Source organism: Tupaia chinensis, unplaced genomic scaffold (genome assembly GCF_000334495.1).
Source record: "Tupaia chinensis unplaced genomic scaffold, TupChi_1.0 Scaffold000612_1, whole genome shotgun sequence".
Lineage (NCBI taxonomy): Eukaryota > Metazoa > Chordata > Mammalia > Scandentia > Tupaiidae > Tupaia > Tupaia belangeri.
Genome location: NW_006160131.1, coordinates 3437912 through 3452726, shown reverse-complemented (window position 1 = coordinate 3452726; position 14815 = coordinate 3437912). Strand labels below are relative to the sequence as shown.

The following is a 14815-nucleotide window of genomic DNA, read 5'->3' as shown; positions in this document are numbered from 1 at the left end:
AGCCTCCCAAAATTGAACCCAGATACTTATGAAGAACAAATAAAAAAATATTTTGGACCCTTTGAAGAGACTGAAAACATTGAAATTCCCATGAATACAAAAACAAATGAATTGATTCATCACATATATAGACAAAGAGCCAATAAAGAAATTATTAGAAAGCAGATACCATCAAATTGATTCTGGGAAGTGTGAAATCAAGGTTGTACAACCCAAGGAGGTATATAGCAGCAACAACAATGAAAATAAGGAAGAGGTGCAGCAGCTGGTGGAAGAGGTGGTATTAGGGGTCATGGCCCAGGTCAGAGCCAGAACTGGAACCAATGATTTTTTTTTCCTTCAGTTTATCATCAGCTTTATGATATACAATATAAGATATGTTAACTTCATGCTACAAATACCAGGACAGTTGCTTTAAAACCGTAAGGCAAGTGTGTTTATGTGTGTGTGTGTGTGTACATGTACTATTTACCATCTCCATGACATAAATGCTCTTACTCTCTTAATACTGGAAAACAAAGGCTTTACGCTTCACATCTTAGAACTTCATTGGGTTGAAGATGCAAAGGAATCTGTCTCTAGATTCTGAACTTCTAAGAATATTATATGTACAACTATTTGTAGTTGACAAACCTTACTCTATGGCAATCTGTGATTGGGATTTGGGATTCAGCCCTTACTATGTCAAGTAATTTAGACATATCTACATCTTAGTTTCTCCCTTTGAAATTTGGGATAATGACACTTGTGCCACCTATGGAGAGCATCATAAAGCTTGTTATGAGCTTTAAATGTAATAATTGGAACCAATTATTTAATAACTATTATGATAAAGGATATGGAAGTTATAGTAGTGCTTATGGTGGTCAAAACTAGTGGCTATAGAAGATAGGATTATACTGGATATTACTATGGGAACTATAGATATGGACAGGGAGATGGAGACTATAGTGGCCAAGAGAGTACTTATGGCAAAGCATCTTGAGGGGCTGGCAATCACCAAAACAATTACTAGCCATACTAAAGAAGGAAATTGGAGAAAACAGGAGGATATGTTAAAGTAACCCATCTTTCAGGATCACACCGAAGATTGGTCTTTTGTCCATCTAAGATGGTTATTTTGTAAAAGACTTTCCTAGTGTAAAAGATAAAATTGTGTCCAACTGTATATAGCCACCAGTTAATTTTCTTTGATTTTACTTTTTCCTTTGCTATCTGCATTATGAATCAATGTGGATTTGTGTTTATACAAATTTTATTTGTATGACTTCATGTTAAACCTCAAATAAATGCTTCCTTATGCGATTGTTAAAAAATAAAAATCTAAGGGACCAGCAGGTGGTGTGGTGGTTAAGGCACTGGATGCTCCCATATGGCTGACCACGGTTCAAATCCTGGACCTGGTGGCTTGCTTTCTCACCTTCTGTGTGTGTGTCTCTGGTCAAATTAAAAAGGAATGAATAGGGACCAGCAGTTAGCATAATGGCTATGCCGCTGGACTCCCACGTAGTCGACCGCGGTTCAAGTCCCGGACCCGGTGGCTTAAAACTCACGCCGGGTGCGTATGCGTGCGTGCCCAAGATCCCATAGAGGAGAATGGAGGAGAAGGGATTGCGGCATGGCCATCCTCTCTGGGGGCTTATTTCTCGCTTTCTATCTCTCTGTCTCTGTCTCTGTCTGGCGAGCACACGCGCCCTATAGCAAAAACCTCTCAAAAAAAAAAAAAGAATGAATAAATAAAGTTAAATAAATAATCTAAAAAAATTCTAAGAGACCAATAATAGTCCAGTATTAAGATGCATTAGGGGACCAGCAGATGGAGTGGTGGTTAAGGTGCTGGGCACTTGCACATGGTGGACCACAGTTCAAGTCCCAGACCTAGTAGCTTGCTTTCTCACTTTCCCTCTCCCTTTCTCTCTCTCCCTCTTTCTTCCTCTCTGTGTCTCTCTCTGGTCAAATTAAAAAATAAGGCTGACTCCCTGTCCTCACAGAACATGGGAGGTGTGTTCATAATTTGCATATAATAGAGGATGATGAATGCTTTATGGCAATACAAATCAATTCTTTGGATATGATGGCAAATTTGAAGACAAGGGAATCAGGGAAGGATTCTTAGTGGTGGAAGCTCCATGACATTTGTACATAGAGCTAAGATAGGAAATTATAGGTGGGAAAAACATGATCAAAGCACTGAGTAGATCAGTGATGGACAGTGATTAGGGAATAACTACAAGTATAGTTTGACTGGATCAGAGTATAGAAAGAGTACTACAGAAAGATTTGAAATGCCATCTTGGACAAAATTCATGGTATATACTGGAGTTGGCCTCAGTGAATTATACTAAATAGATAAGATAAATTTTTTTTCTTTTATACATCTATACTCTTTTAAATATCTAAGTAATTATTGATAGATTTTATGTGTCCAATCATACCCTCAAGGAGTATAGCTCTAGATTCAGTAAGATTTACAAACAGGAAACATTTAGGGATAATGCAGCTATATTCTAAAAGCTGTTGACATTGGGAGGGAAGGCTTAATGTGAGTATATGAACAGCAGAGTTCTCTAAACTTTAAATATGTTTCTATGCCATACCTGCATATCATCTATACTATCATTTAATATTTATTTCCTTAAACAGATAACATTTTCCTTTTAACTAAGTTTCTTTTTTTTGTTTGTTTGGGAGAGGTTTTTGCTATAGGGCGCATGCGCTCGCCAGACAGAGACAGAAAGCGAGAAATCACCCCCCAGAGGGGATGGCCACGCCGCAATCCCTTCTCTTCCATTCTCCTCTCGGGATCTTGGGCACGCATGCACACGCGCCCAGCGTGAGTTTAAGCCACTGAGTCTGGGACTCGAACCGTGGTTCACTACGTGGGAGTCCAGCAACATAGCCATTACGCAAACTGCTGGTCCCTTAACTAAGCTTCTTTTTAAAACAATTTACATCATTACCTTAGATGAAAACCTATACCATTTGCCATAAATAGCAATTAATTAAAAACAAATCTAATAAAGGCAAAACAATATTAAATTCTAGCTAAATAGATGATCTGCTGAAGATTGTCTGCAGTCATAAAGGGAGATTAGCAAGTTTTGGAGAAGTCTTAATGAGATCCTTTTACCAAACTTAGATTTCCTCCTTGGTAATAAGATTAAAAAGAATTAGAAAGGCAAAGAGTTTCTCACCCTGTGAGTTAATGTTCTTTAGTGCTATGTCTGTGCCCCACCCAGAACCAGTGGCAAATTTCTCACGAATTGGTAAGTGCTATTTTAAAGCCTATTGCAGTTCATTCAACAAATGGTATGCCTATGTGTATCTAGTATCTACAGGATTTGATACTAGGTGCTAATGAAGAATAAAGCATACTCCTAAAGAAAACAATGTGATAAATCCTACCACTGAGCAGAGGGTGTTTTGTAAGATCAGAGAAGGCTCCCTGCAAAGCTAAATATTGAATGAGTAGAAGAAAGATGTAGCTGATGATAAGACAGAACAAGATGGGAAGGTGTTAGGGTAGGGAAGTGTTCCAGACAGAGCAAATGCAAAGGTTTTCAGGGAGCACATGCTCATTGTTTTATAATTTTGCCTTTGGAAACACAAGCTCTTAGGGGTTTTTTGTTTTGTTTTGTTTTGTTTTGTTTTTGTAACAGTTAACATTTGAGAAGACAGCGGGGCTTGTGAGTTAAGTCAGGAAGCTCACTTTGAAAAACCCTTTGTTAGTACCACTATGTGTCTTGTAGTGTGAGTAGAAGGATGAATAAGACATTTGTGATCATTGCTCTCTTGGAGTCACAGCCTGGTGGAGGAAGCATAAATACATGTTATAAGAACATGTGCTAAATACTGTGAAGAAGGTATTCTGGTAGCCATTGCTACGTGTGGTGGTGTGTACAAAGAAAGGCTGTAGGTGTTACGTGAGCTGGATCTTGAAGTGGTAGAATTTGCCTGGCAGCTGTGTGTGTGTCCACATGTGCACAATGTTCTAGCTAGATAGAAGAGTGTGAGCAAAGGTTAGGAGGGGTAGGAATAAGACATATTTGAGGAACTATGAAGTGTTTTGTGTAGTTGGAAGCATAATATATATCAGGAGTTGAACTGAAAAAAGAATGGAGGTCTATAAACACATTGCGGCAAGACGTGTTTTTTGGAATTTGTTTATTCTATTGCTAGCCTTTTCGAGACTCACCTTACAAATCAGGAAAGAAAGGAGATTGAATAAGTTGTATGATTTGCTAGGTACTTACAAAGTTGCTTATCTCTAGATTGGGGGTGGGGTGGGTTCAGCGTATTATTAGCTAGGTAGTAAATGAACCAGTATTACCTAATAATCAGAAATAGACCAACAAGTACAAAAATTCCCAAAGAAATCTCAAGAGATATTTATATGGTCTCTACTCTTAGGTTAGTGAACTCTTTAAAATATATGCTTATCTTGGTAATTTACCTTTTTCACTCTCTTTTTAAAAATTAGGTTTAATTCAGAAGGATGCAGCCAAAAAGTTTGCTTTTCCTATGCCATTGAATGAGACTTCAAAAATACTGAAAAAAAAGAAAAAGGTATAGTATTATAAGGGGGAATTAGTGATATTTGAATTTTAAATCATCCTCTTTAAATACAAATGTATGAAGATATTCAAGACAGTGAAAATCGTTCCATCTTTTGAATAATTTAATTTTCTAGAATGAGAAAATAGAAGTGACTTGGCAGAAATGAAATTGGATTTGGAAATATTTATTAATCATGAAGACTAGTTATTCTGGTGTTTGAAGGTATAAAGCACATTTTAATCAAAATGTAACCCACTGGGGGATTTTCCAAGGCATGATATGTGTTCCATAGAATATAATAAACTGTGATAGGTAATGTAGTACATAAGAGGAAAATTATGTATTTCATAGAAAAGAATAATGTGTCTATTGGTGTCATTGCTCTTTTCAAAGGCAAAGAATAAATATTAAATTTCTAGCAGGAAAGCTGGCAAACATGAACTGTTACTCTGAACTGTTCTTACTGCTTGTTGTCCAAATGTCATGATAAATTGAGTATGTTAAATGTATTCAAGATCAGATGCTATCCTAACCTTTAATTACCACCAGGTATTTTGTATTTTAGTTTAAAGAAGTCATTAGTTGATAATAACACACAAAATTGTGTTGTTTCTGAGCTTTGATTTTATTTGGTTTGTAATCTGTGTATATTATAAAATAATATCCCAGGTGACTAACACTGGCACCAAGTATATTTGAGTGACTTATTTTCCCACTGGGATATGGGAATATTTTGGAATATTTCTTCCCCAAACGTTTCTTTTTGGCTAAGAAGAGCAATAGGCAATATTTATTACTACTTTTAACTACTATGTGTAGCTGGAGTAAGTGCTTTACATACATATAAATTTTTTATTCTAATAATTTAGTGCACGAAGTTATTCCTAGATGAGGTTAAAACACTTGCCCAGTTTCAAGCAGCTGGTAAGTGGCAAAGTCAGAATTTGAGCATAGGTCTATTTGATTTCACAGTTCTATTTCTTTCTATTCTAGTATATTCATGCTCTCCAGTAATTTTGATTTGGTATGTCCTAGGAGAAATACCTAATTCTTAACTAGAATAAAATAGAGTAAAAAAACACAAATTATTGCCCAGTGGTTTAAACATCAGAATGGAAATTCACTATTTTTATCACCTTTCAAAATTGAACGTGTTGGAACCATTTAGGTAGGACTTTACAGATAATACCTTTAAAAGGAAACATCATCCAGGATAGTTAATTTAAATACTATAGGGAAGAAATTCTAGTAAGTGAAAAAAGAAATCAGAGGATGTTTCAGTTCTCTTAAGTGCTTATATTACTTTATAATGATTATATAAATAGGTATGAAACACAGTTAAGTCACTCTCAGTCACCTATATCAAAATGTATTTCTTTTTGTCTGTTCAGTATTATTTAGTTGTGCTTATCTTTTAAAGGTTGCAATATGGAATACAGTATACAAAGTCATTTCTAGAATGCTTGAAGAAAATGAAAAATATAGGCTCAGGCTGAAATGTCAAGGATTATCTAGTGAAAGTAAGTATTATGATTTAATGTATCCCCCTAAAATTTTTGTGTAGAAGTTTAGTTTTTATTCTGATGTTATTAAGAGGGTGAAAACTTAATCCAGCTATGGTAGTCAGAGGTAAGGCCTTTGAGAGATGATTTAGGGTTACATAAGATAATTAGAGTAGGACCCCTGTGAATGAATACTGGTGGCTTTATAAGAAGAGGCAGAGACCAGAGCTGACACATGCTCTTGTCCTCTTGCCATGTGATAGCTTGTGCTGCCTCGGAACTGTACAGAGTCTGTACCAGCAAGAAAGCCCTTACCAGATGTGACCCCTCAACTTTGTACCTTCAGAACCATGAGCTGAATAAACCTTTATTCTTTATAAATTACCCAGTCTATGTATTCTGTTACTAGAAACAAAGACTGGACAAAAATAGTAAGTTAATACACTTTTGATTGTATTAAAGAAGACTGGCTTGTGTAAGTTTAGTTGTCCTTGGACTACATTAGACCAGTAGTTTTTTTTTGAGAGGTTTTTGCTACAGGGCGTGTGCGTTTGCCAGAGACAGAGAGAGACAGAGAAACAGAAAGCAAGAAGTCACCCTCCAGGGAGGATTGCCACGCCGCAATCCCTTCTCCTCCATTCTCCTCTCGGGATCATGGGCATGCACGCACACGTGCCTGGCATGAGTTTAAGTCACTGGGTTTGGGACTCGAACCATAGTCGACTACATGGGAGCCCAGTGACATAGTCATTATGCTAACTGCTGGTCACAGACCAGTAGTTATCCAAGTTGTCACATTCAGTATACAGAATAGAAATGAGACTATCATTGTATTACTGTTGATAAAAACTAAAAGTACAAAACATCTTCAAGCAGTGACTTATAATGGAGGGCATAGTTGTAAGGTATCAGTGGAAGAGTACAGAAGGTGCACGTTGACTGGAATTTATTGAGCAAAATGAACATAGTTTGTTACTTGTAACTTTCTGGAAAGTTTATTTCTTCTGTGAGATAGAGAACAGAGAGAAAGTTACAGGTACCCCCAACAGGGTCTTCATGCCATGATCAATCTTCAGCCTCAGGAAGCCCAGGCACATGTGTGTGTCCAGCATGTATAGGGAGCCCTTGGGTTATGAACCCAGGACCTTCCCATGTGGGCTTAGCATCATAGAGCATTATATTATCACTGTACCACCTACTGGTCCAAAAATTTACATTTTAATGCCATTTTTAAAACACAGATGATAAAACTCATTCATATTATAAACAAAAATATTTTAACTGCAATATAAAATTATACAGTCTTTGTCATTTCATGTAGTCATTTTCTTTCCATGGATTCTGCTGTCCAGGGTAATTCATTTAACAAAATCTGTCATTGAATTATAGCTTTGATATAATTTCATTCTTGGAAAACAGCTCTTGAATTAAAACTGTGTTCTAAAGATGTATTGACTTATATTGTGGTCAGAGCACAATTAGGTGTAATATAGTATGTTTATTTGAACAATTAGAAGTTCTGAGGGCTGGGTGCTAGTGTAGCAATAACACGATACTCTGTGAGGCTGACTCACTTGAGAAGTTTCCAGGTTTGCCTCTGGAGACCTCCTTGAGCGTGCTGGGTGCATGTGGGCCCATTGTCTGAAGCTGGCAGAAGCTGGAGGTAAATTGCAGGGGCATGAAGACCCTGTTGGGGATACTTGTCTATCTGTCTCTTTCTCTTTTCTCTTTTGCTCATAGAAGAAAAAATAGATAAACTAAAAGCAAAACAAAACAAAACACCAGAAGTTTTGAATTATCAAAAAGTTAAATTGGATAAAATGTATGCCACCTACTACCAAATGAACTTGATAAAATAATTTTCTTTTTTTCACAAGCATGTGCTAGTTGCTATCATGATGAATGTTTCTGTGGGCTCTTTGTATAGTCAATCAATTTCAACTTCTAAGTGACAGTCAATGAAACTGTAGTATTTAATTTTGTGAAGAATATGTCATAAAATAATAATTAAAATGTCATTTTTAAGCAAAGTAGCACTAGAAACTTACTGTTCATATAATATTACATCAATAATGGCTTAAATTGTTTGCAGCAACAGTTTATAAGCCAATGTTCATGTTAGTGACATTTTTATTTCACTTTTCTGATCCAGTTAAGAAAGAGAATGAAACAGGAGGAGGATTAGAAAGAAGAAAACTAGTGAGATTTTCTTTTCTTTCCTTTTTGTTAAAAGATTGCTAGAAGGCATGTGTGCTTACCAGAGAAAGACAGAGAGAGAGAGAAAGGGAGAAATCGTCCAGCGGGGGGATGACCACACTGCAACCCCTTCTTCTTTATTCTCTTAGGATTTTGGGTACAGAGGCATATGCCCAGTGTGTTCTCAAGCTGCTGGGTCCAGAAATTCCATATGGAATCCAGTGCCTTAACATCCATGCCACCTGTTGGCCCCAGATATATTTTTAAGTTAAGAGAATTGAATAGGTTTGACTAGGCAGCACAATGTGCAAAAAAACCTGGCCATTGTTCTGAGTGCTAACCCAGATTACTATATATCCTGGGAATTGTCCATTTTCTTTTGTACCTCAGCAAGACTAGTGAACATAATCTGGTAAGAATTATTTAACAATTTAAGATAATATGTTGTATTTTTCAGAAATGACTTCTTATACATCAAAGGTATCATTGTAAATTGATTATTTTGCATTGCTATTTTAAGATAGATTTAAAAAGTCTTTTTAAAATAAAGCTAATAATTATGTTTAAAATGTATTTTAAATTTTACAAGGGTCTTCAAAATTATCTGGGGAAAATCTGCATTATGAAAAAAAAACTACATAAATTTCAGTTTTTTGTACCAAAATAAATTTTTTTGTACTTTAATTCCATTTTCCATGAGCTTTTTGTAATCCACTTATATTCCTTAATATGTAGTTATTAATGAGAAAACCAATACTAGAAGCCAGCTTGAATTTTCCTTATATTTTATGTTGTTCCTAGACTCAGATTACACAAGATGAATCTTCTTATCATCTTCTGGTAAGAATTTAAACAATAATGATAAAGTATAGATATTTTTCTCTTGCATTTTATGCCCTACTTTCTCCATCCTTAGTGTATACCCATCACTAATTTCCGAGTATTTCCTTAAATTCAGTGTTTAGCATATAGTAGGTACTCTGTTGACATTTTTTTCCCAAGTTTGTTTATTTCATGAGCGAAAGAGCGAGAGAGGGAGAGGGCATAACACATCCCCAAAGGGAAGCGATCCATGATGCCATGATCCACCCCCAACCTTCAGTCAGCCCCAGATCATGGGCAAGCACATGACCAGCATACTCACAAAGGTCTCTGGACTTGAACCAGGAACTTTTCCATGTGGGATTGCCTAACATAGCACCATGCTTTTAACCACTTTGCCACCATCTGGCCCCCTCTGCTAACATTTAACAGATTCCATCTCTATCACGCTATTGAAACTGCTCTCTCCATTGTCCATGTTTTGTGAAAAATATTACTCTTTTTGTTCATACCTCTGCTTAGTTCCTTTTTGAACATGCTTTCACATTTAGTGTTATATTGCTGTTGCTTCAAATTTTTTTCTTAGTGTCTTATAAGCTATGTAATGCTCTCTTAGGGTCCTGACAGCTATGGCATGGTTTTCATCCTGCTTTTTCATTGCGTTTTTCTATTTTTTTTTCTTTTGTGAGAGAGAGAGAGTGAAAAAGGAAAGGGAGGGAGACATAGATAGGCATTTTTGACAGAATCTTGCCTTCTAGCAATCCTCCTGCCTCAGCCTCTCAGTTATCCAGGGTTATAGGCTTGCACACTCATGCCCATTGTGTTCAGGTTGGCCGAGGAACCAAACCCAGGTCTTATGTGGCCTCCAGTCTCCCAAATGGTCGTACTTTAAATATTCCACCGGCTTGCACACTCATGCCCATTGTGTTCAGGTTGGCCGAGGAACCAAACCCAGGTCTTATGTGGCCTCCAAATGGTCGTACTTTAAGTATTCCACCCTCTGCAGCTGGGTCTCTGTGTATTTTTCATTTGTCCCTATTGCTACCACCTAGTAACAAATGCCGTCCTAAGAGTAATTGTTGGTTCCATTCTCTTTTTACATATTCACTCTGAGATAACTCTGATTTTTATAGCTTAAATTATTTTTTCTGGGTGTGTGACCTTTACATTTCCATGAATCTCTAGTTTTCTTTAGGCTATTGTACAGTTACTTTAAAAAAAAAAAAGTTTACCGTGGAGTGTGTATGCTTGCTGGAGAGAGACACAAAGAGAGAAAGAAGTGAGAAAGTACCCCCTGGGAAGTTGGCCATGCCATAATCCCTACTCCTCTATTCTTCCTTTGGGATTTTGGATATACACACACATGCGCCTGGCATGTTTTTCAAGGTGCCAAGTCTGGGACTTGAACCTCATAGTTGGTCATGTGGGATACAGTCGCCTTAACTGCTATACTACACTGCATTCCCAGTGGAGTGTAATCACATTGCAATCTTTTTTTCCTCCCTTTCTCCATCTTTTTAGGATTTTGGACATGCACACACATGCATCTGGTGTGTTTTTCAAGCCACTGGGCCTGGAATTTTAACTGGCTGGTCATGTAGGGTCTGGTTCCCTATGTACAGAGCTTACTCACTGTGCTACAGAGTCAGCTCTTCCCTTTCAATTGTATCCTTGGTTTACTAATCACTTGGGCTCATTCAACTCTTAGGGAACAGTAACATCCAGTTTGGTGGAATTTGGAAAGTAATAGACAGGATTGATCCTGGAAAATAGAAAGCAGATATTTGTAAGTGGGAGTGTGAGGAGGAAATTAAATTTTGCACATCACCATGAACAAATTAATGGATTCCCAAGAAAATGTTTAAGAAATATACAATTTGATTAAAGATTGTCTCAGGTAGTAATTGAAGAGAGGTATAGAAGTGGACTGAGGCTTTATTGCAAAAAATCTCAGTTGAATTTTGGGCCTAGGATCTCTCCTCAGTTCCAATGAAGAAACATGGAACATTTTCTTAACCTTTACTTTGAATGATTTTGAATGTGTAGAAAAGTTGCAAGAATAATTAAAGAGCTTCAGTAGACCTTTACCTGAAATTTTTTAATATCTTGCCATATTTGCTTTCTCATTCTCTTTTCCTTTCTCTGTATTCATAAAATAATTCTTCTTAACACTTTAGTTTATATATACCCAGAAAAAGGATCTGTTTTATTTTTATTTATTTATTTGTTTTTTTGTTTGTTTGTTTGTTTCTGCTATAGGGTGTGTGCTCCCCAAAGAGAGAGAGAAAGGGGTTGGGAAGTGAGAAATCAACCTCTTGGGGGATGGCCATACAATTCCTTCTCCTCCAGTCTCCTCTCAGGATTTTCGGCATGCGCATGTGCGCGCACACACACATGGACACACACACACACACACACACACACACACACACACCAGCATGATCTTCAAGCCTCTGAGTCTGGGATTTGAACAGCACAGACAGCCATGTGGGATCTAGCATCTTAACCTCCATGCCACCTTCTGGCCCCAAAAGATCTGTTTTATGCTACATTTATTGAATTCAGGAAACATTTATCATGGATATAAAAACTTTTATATAATCTATAACCTTTATTCCAATTTTTTCCCAATATTTCAATAATGTCTTTAATATATTTCTTAGTTTGCTTGTTTGTTTTTCCTAGTATGAAGGCTAGTCCAGGATCATTTCTTGCATTTAGCTATTATGTCTCTTTGATGTTCTTTATTCTGTAACAGTTCTTCAGCCTTTCCCGATTTTTATGATATTGACAGTTTTGAACAATACAGAGTAGTTACTTTTCAGACCATTCCTTCAGACTTGTTAATGCCTTCTTCTGATATGATTTATCTTATGCATTTTGGGCTGGAACATTATATAAGAAATGTTTTCTTTTCAGAGTATCACATCTGAGTCACATGATATTCATTGATCTCTTGATGATGGTAACTTTGATTTCTTGGTTAATTTATTTCTCATTTATAGTTACTATTTTTTCTTTTATAATTAATAAGTATTTTATGGAAGAATAAAGAAACTATGCAAGACCGGCCCTGTGGCTTAGAAGTAAAGGGGGGGAGGCCGGCAGGTGGTGTGGTAGTTAAAGGCACTGGATTCCCACATGGCCAACTGTGGTTCGAGTCCTGGATCTGTGGCTTGGTTTCTCCCTTTCCCTTTCTCTCTTTCTCTGGTCAAATTAAAAAATAATAACAAATGGAATTAAATAAACAAATAATTCTTAAAAAAAGAAAATCAAAGGGAAAGGGATCCCACCTGGCTGATAGCAATTTGAGTCTTGGCCCTGGTAGCTTGAAATGTATGTATATATGCCAGAATCCTGACAAGGTGGAAGAATGGAGAATGGATTGTGGTGGGACCATACTCCATTTGAAGGTGCTTTCTCCCTCTCTCTTTCTTTCTTTGTTGAATGCATGTAACCTCTGGTATATATAATAAAGCAACATAAAATGTATCAATGCATTTTTTTAAAAAGAGATTATGCAAACATCTTGTTCTTTATTCATGTATAGAACATTTTAAAGTAATGGAGCTACTGTAGATTTGGAGTGGAGATGAAACAGGGTAAAAAGAAAATCTGGAGATTATAATAGCAGTCCAAATGAAAAGTAAATAAGAATAAGAATAGTAGAGAGGGTGGAGAGGAGACAAATGATGAGATAGAGGGGATAAGAAAGATGAGATTGATGTGAGTTTTGAGTATGCATGAACAAGAAGTAAGGAAGTCAGGAGAAAGAGCTCTGTTTTTGAAGTTACTGAATTTAATTTTGGCATGTCAAATTTTGTGTAATAGTGAGGTACCCAGGAGAAAATTCTGAGAAAACAATTGTAACTATTACATTGAAGTTAGTGTGATATCCATTCTGCACAAAGGTAATATATAGTTCTAACAGTAGATGTAGCTGAAAACCTCAGTGCCAGGATGGAGAGAGAGAAAGGAGAAGACTAAGTGCAGAATGTCAAGCGATGTCTAAGAAGAGGAATTTTTTTTTATTTTAGAGTCAATAATTCTGAGGACTTAATCAGAGTAATGAGAGGTAAGATTGTGTGACTGAGGGAGGTAAATGAAGCTTGCAGGACATCCAGGGATTGGCAGTTCAAAGAAGAGCAAAGACCTTGCTCAGTAAGAATGTAGGGGTACAGAGAGGAGTACAGCTCTCTCAGCTAGGAATATTTTAAGATTTCCAGCTTCTAGAAGTAAAGCACACATCGCAAGTGATGACAGTGTCTAACAAGTAGACATGCTGCAAATGGCTGAAGTGGCCTGGAAATAAAAGCTTGAGAAATAGTGATTTTGTAATACAGTTCTTGTAAATGGAGCTGTTGAAGTCACTCAGGGTACTGGCAGGAATTGGACTAGAAAAGTATGAGGTACATATTGAGTCCGTTGGAAACTTTATGATCAACTAGACAAAGCAAAAATCATTAAAACAGTAAATACAAGGAGAATCTAACTCATTTCAGTCTTAGAAATGTTAAAAATTTTTAGTGACTACTGGCTATGATATTTATATTAACAAGACTCAATTTTTAAATTTAGGATTAACCTGCCTTTGGATCTGTTCCCAAAGAAGATAATGAGGAGTTTAAAGATGAAATGTTAAATTGAATCATAATTATTTTATATATTAATTTTGGTGTGCTTTGTTGGAATTGGGATTCTCATAGTTGAGTACAAAAACTACCTTTTTAATGAGTTAATAGTATTTCTTTGTAAACTAATAAATGCTTTAGTTAAATATTGTTATAATATGCATACAAATGTTATTTTTCAGAATTAATACTTATACCATATACTTTAAGTTAATCTTACACATAAAACCTTAATTAGCTTATCGATTTAATTGCATGCATTTAAAATTGCAACTTTATTAATGAATTTGCAACTGCTGTATTATTCATTCTTTTAGACATAGTTGTTATAAATTAAACTTAGATTAATATAAATTATTTTAGCTTCCTTATTTTTCTAAGCTTCTCAATTATCTTATGATAAAAAACTGCAATTTAAATAGCAACAATTATTTTGGGTGTTAAAACTAATGATTATTTTAAGCCATATTTTTATCCTAAGGAATACTAGCAAATGTATGCATATATAATAAGGGTATATTATAATGGACTATATATAATATGGAGTATTTAGAAGCAAAGAATGCAAGAGATACCTCTTTCCTTTCCAGGCCCCAATTAATTGATACATTATTTTAATCTTAATGAATGACAAATTTAAAATTTTTAAAATCATTTGGAAGCATTGAAGTGTTTTTAAGTGAAATTCCTTTATTTTCTATTCAATATTAATAGTAATCAGTTAGGGAACCAGCAGTTAGCGTAATGGCTATGTTGCTGGACTCCCATGTAGTCGACCGCGGTTTGCGTCCCGGACCTGGTGGCTTAAAACTTACGCCGGGCGCGTGTGCGTGCATGCCCAAGATCCCGAGAGGAGAATGGAGGAGAAGGGATTGCGGTGTGACCATCCCCCTGGGGGGGTGATTTCTCACTTTCTGTCTCTATGTCTCTATCTGTCTGTCTGGCGAGCGCACGTGCCCTATAGCGAAAACCTCTCAAAAAAAAAAAAAAACCCAAAAAACATAGTAATCAGTTATTCCCTACTTTAATTTTTCCACTTTCTACTGGTATAGTCTCTCTTCCTGAATTGAATCAAAGGCCTAGATGGAACTAGAAACTTAAGAGGGA

General features: G+C 36.3%; 1 pseudogene; it reads left to right on the top strand.

Annotated features, from left to right (window-relative positions):
* The window catches only part of LOC106736036 (heterogeneous nuclear ribonucleoprotein D-like), a 1389-nt pseudogene extending 365 nt beyond the window's left edge, over positions 1 to 1024 (top strand).
* Positions 1025 to 14815: the final 13791 nt, after the last annotated feature.